The sequence below is a fragment of the Aegilops tauschii genome, chromosome 2 (assembly GCF_002575655.3).
Source record: "Aegilops tauschii subsp. strangulata cultivar AL8/78 chromosome 2, Aet v6.0, whole genome shotgun sequence".
NCBI lineage: Eukaryota > Viridiplantae > Streptophyta > Magnoliopsida > Poales > Poaceae > Aegilops > Aegilops tauschii.
This window is the reverse complement of record NC_053036.3, coordinates 353995772-354000770: the sequence shown is the minus strand read 5'-3', so window position 1 is coordinate 354000770 and position 4999 is coordinate 353995772. Positions and strand designations below refer to the sequence as shown.

The 4999-nt window shown below is 43.8% G+C and overlaps 1 long non-coding RNA gene across 3 annotated transcripts; it reads right to left on the bottom strand.

Moving 5' to 3' along the window:
* Positions 1-253: 253 nt before the first annotated feature.
* Positions 254-3050, bottom strand: LOC120974568 (uncharacterized). Of its 3 annotated transcripts, none has more exons than XR_005769936.3 (3): positions 715-3050; positions 525-577; positions 254-430 (listed from the first exon to the last, which is right to left on the bottom strand). It is a non-coding gene; the product is annotated as an uncharacterized lncRNA (long non-coding RNA). The 3 variants fall into 3 exon arrangements; XR_006671062.2 differs by having other exon boundaries at positions 525-818; positions 2413-3050; XR_012202703.1 differs by having other exon boundaries at positions 525-3050.
* Positions 3051-4999: the final 1949 nt, after the last annotated feature.

Genomic DNA, 4999 nt, shown 5'->3' with positions numbered 1-4999 from the left:
TGCATAATCTCATAGTCAAAGGAATATCTATTTGACATGAAGAAAGCAATAGCAATAAAACTGAAGGATCAATATGCTAAGTTAACGAATGGGTCTTGTCCATCACATCATTCTCCTAATGATGTGATCCCGTTCATCAAATGACAACACATGTCTATGGTTAGAAACATAACCATCTTTGATTAACGAGCTAGTCTAGTAGAGGCTTACTAGGGACACGGTGTTTTGTCTATGTATCCACACATGTATCAAGTTTTCGTTTAATACAATTCTAGCATGAATAATAAACATTTATCATGATATAAGGAAATATAAAATAATAAATTTATTATTGCCTCTAGGGCATATTTCCTTCATATATGACTCGAGAGCATTATCGCCAGTTAAAAGTGAACCATGCTTGAAACCTTTACTTTCAAAAATATTGCACCTACATGCAGCAAAAATCCATAAGTCAATGATCAATATAAAAGTGTCCATGAATGGGACAAACTAACAAATTTAAGTGTATTGATTAACCATACATCCAAATCATGTAATAACCCGCATTGGTCATTCTTCGGACATTTCTTCTTTCCTGAGCATAGACAGAAACAACAGAGAGATAATAGAGAGAAGGATGTCAGCTACTCAAACAAAAATGACAGACAATACACAAAATGACAGACAATAACCAACCAACACCATTTCCCCTTCCCAGCACTAACTCCTTACCATCATCGCAAACTTCCTCCTGCGCCATCCCTGTAATCATTGCCAGAGCATAGCCCATCTGCCGCCACATCATTCGGCGTATCGCCACCAATCACATATTCGACCTAAACTTTATAGCTTTACCGATCAAAATTTCTCAAAGCAGCTCATTAAATTTTATCAGCGTTCAGGGGCAAATATGATGGGAGGTCCAGAAAATTTTGCTCCAAAGAAATTTCTGGCAACTATAAAAAGCCCGGTACACGTAGCTCCTGCTTGCGCAGTGTCCGGAGAAGGGTCCGACCACTTAAATTTATGCCAAATATGAAAAAATAAAAATTGAAATGGTATGATATTTTAGATTATTTTCGTGCTACAAATTCCATAGATGTTGATTTAAATGGGAATGAAAAAAGGCGGATCCAAATCTATCTAACGGTGATCTCCACGAGCTGTAGGCCGACGGCGTGCTCCATGCCCTGCGACGAGGTGACCATGGCGGTGGCCACAACTCCTCATGCTCGCCTTGATCTCGGCAACACATCTCGAATGCCGGAGGCAGCAACGACCTCGACGAAATTGTGGCCTTCATCCCGGAGCACACGGAGGACCTCGGCCCCGTCGCTACTCCTCCCGCCGTAGCCCCAAGCGGCAGCGGCCCGTGGGTAGGAGGGCAGGCGGCGTTGCCTCGGCTGGCGGCGGAGAGCAGCGTTGGTTTCGGGTAGGTGGCATCGCAAGGACGACCGCGACTGCGGGGAAGCACCCCGATCCAATCCTGCGCGCTGGCGAGCACCTCCTCAGTCGCCGCCATGCCTATCCTTCTTCTCCCTGATTCCCGAAGATGCGCCGCTGCCCCGGCGTGTTGTTTCCGTATATTGTGCCATTTTTTCCCGTACCTAAATAATGCTGGCGAGTGGATGGCAGATTTTTTGTCTCCCCTCTAAAATTGCTAAACACACTTTTGGTGAGGATTATTGTTATCTTTACGATTAGATCTAAATAAGTGGATTCGATCTTGTGGCTCTAATTACTCCGGATTGTTATGTGTACACTGAGCAGGGTATGGTTAGGGAAGAAAATGTTTGCTTGTTTAATAGTAGTATAGACTAAACTTTATAGCTTTACCAATCAAAATTTCTCAATGCAGCTCATTAAATTTTATCAGCGTTCAGGGGCAAATATGATGGGAGGTCCAGAAAATTTTGCTCCAAAGAAATTTCTACCAAATATAAAAAGCACAGTACACGTAGCTCCCACTTGTGCAGTGTCCGGAGAGGGTCCGACCACTTAAATTTAATGGTATGATATTTTGAGAGTATTTTCGTGCTATAAATTCCATAGATGTTGATTTAAATTGGAATAAAAAAGGCGGATTCAAATTTAATAGCGTGGCAATGAAAATGAGAAGATGGACAGTCTAATCTAACTCAAGAACTGATACGGAAGAAACATCAATAGCTTAGATTATATTTCTTGCAAGAAAATTTTACTTGTTCACTTTTTCCTCAATTGAAATCCTAACCTGGACAATACTCTTATTTCTATGCGCCAGAAAAATGGAATAGCAAAGCTAAGTATGTCTACATACGCTTAGATTATATATAAGAATCTTGGGTGAACAATTGCAACAAAGCACTAAGCAGCGATAAATTATAAGAAAATCCATTAACAATGCAGGCATCAGGCTTGTTACAAGATAGAGAGATAGGAAAATGTCACCTCCAGTAATGTAGCGCAAAGGAGTGGAGCGAAGCATGAATGAGCGGTTGTTTGTTTTTCTCCATGTACATGGATCAGCAGTAGAGGCCAAGTATATACTTGACTGAACTCCACTCTTCATGTACGGAGAGCCATGTCGCCTTCTAGCCGCTGCAGCATGGGAGGACGGCTGGGTCATGTGACCCTCCAGCTGAGGAATCCATGGTGGCTGACCATCGGGCTCGAGGCAGAGAAGTTGAGGGTAGCAGTGGCGAGATCCATGCCGGTGAACCGGGCGAAGAGGAGGTCGTTGAGGAGGGCCACATCGGCAAGATCCAGTCACCCCGTGACCTGAAGAGCAACGGTGATCTCCACGAGTTGTAGGCTGAGGGCTTGCTCCATGCCCTGCGACAGGGTGACCATGGTGGTGGCCACAGCTCCTCATGCTCGCCTCGATCTCGGCGACACACCCCAAATGCCGGAGGCAGCAACGACCTCGACGAAATTGCGGCCTTCATCCCGGAGCGCACGAAGGACCTCGGCCCCGTCGCTACTACTCCTGCTGTAGCCCCAAGCGGCAGCGGCCCATTGGTAGGATGGCAGGCGGCGTCGCCTCTGTTGGCGGCGGAAAGCAGCGTTGGTTTCGGGTAGGTGGCATCGCAAGGACAGCCGCGGCCGCGGGGAAGCGTCTGATGTCTACTACGCAACCTTCTTCTTGTAGACTCGTGTTGGTCCTCCAAGCGCAGAGTTTTGTAGGACAGTAGCAAATTTCCCTCAAGTGGATGACCTAAGGTTTATCAATCCGTGGAGGCGTAGGATGAAGATGGTCTCTCTCAAACAACCCTGCAACCAAATAACAAAGAGTCTCTTCTGTCCCCAACACACCCAATACAATGGTAAATTGTAGAGGTGCATTAGTTCGGCGAAGAGATGGTGATACAAGTGCAATATGGATGGTAGATATAGATTTTTGTAATCCGAAAATATAAAAACAACAAGGTTACTAGTAGTAAAAGTGAGCGAAAATGGTATTGCAATGCTTGAAAATAAGGCCTAGGGTTCATACTTTCACTAGTGCAAGTTCTCTCAACAATGATAACATAATTAGATCATATAACAATCCCACAACATGCAACAAAAAGTCACTCCAAAGTAACTAATAGCGGAGAATAAATGGAGAGATTATTGTAGGGTACGAAACCACCTCAAAGTTATTCTTTCTGATCGATCTATTGGACTATTCCTATAAGTGTCACAAACAACCCTAGAGTTCGTACTAAAATAACACCTTCAAACACACATCAACCAAAACCCTAATATCACCTAGATACTCCAATGTCACCACAAGAATCCGCGGGTTTGATTATACGATATGCATCACACAGTCTCAGATTCATCTATTCAAACCAACACAAAGAACTTCAAAGAGTACCCCAAAGTTTCTACCAGAGAGTCAAGACGAAAACGTGTGCCAACCCCTATGCATAAGTTCACAAGGTCACAAAACCCGCAAGTTGGTCACCAAAACATACATCAAGTGGATCACGTGAATATCACATGGTCACCACAGATAAGCACATGCAAGGCATACATCAAGTGTTCTCAAATCCTTAAAGACTCAATTTGATAAGATAACTTCAAAGGTAAAACTCAATCCATTACAAGAAGGTAGAGGGGGAGAAGCATCATAAGATCCAACTATAATAGCAAAGCCCGCGGTACATCAAGATCGTGCCAAATCAAGAACACGAGAGAGAGAGAGAGAGATCAAACATATAGCTACTGGTACATACCCTCAGCCCCGAGGGTGAACTACTCCCTCCTCGGCATGGAGACCGCCGGGATGATGAAGATGGCCACCGGTGATGATTTCCCCCTCCGGCAGGGTGCCAGAACAGGGTCCCAATTGGTTTTTGATGGCTACAGAGGCTTGCGGCCGCGGAACTCCCCATCTAGGTTTCTTTTCGGGGGTTTCTGTACTTATAAGAATTTTTGGTGTCGGTTTTAAGTCAGGGGGTCCACGAGGAGCCCACAAGGTTGGAGGGCGCACCGGGGGGGGAGGGCGCGTCCTCCACCCTTGTGGAGGCCTCGTGGCTCTTCTGGCCCAACTCTTTTGCTTCGAGGGCTTCTTCTGGTCCATAAAAAATCACCGTAAATTTTCAGCTCAATTGGACTCCGTTTGATATTCCTTTTCTGTAAAACTCAAAAACAAGGAAAAACAGAAACTGGCACTGGGCTCTAGGTTAATAGGTTAGTCCCAAAAATCATATAAAATAGCATATAAAACATCCAAGATAGGTAATATAATAGCATGGAACAATAAAAAAATATAGATACATTGGAGACGTATCAAGCATCCCCAAGTTTAATTCCTGCTCGTCCTCGAGTAGGTAAATGATAAGAACATAATTTTTGATGTGGAATGCTACCTAACATATTTATCCATGTAATTTTCTTTATTGTGGCAAGAATATTCAGATCCCTAAGATTCAAAACAAAAGTTTAATAACAACATAAGAACAATAATACTTCAAGCATACTAACAAGGCAATTAGGTCTTCTCAAAATAACATGGCCAAAGAAAGCTTATCCCTACAAAATCCTATAG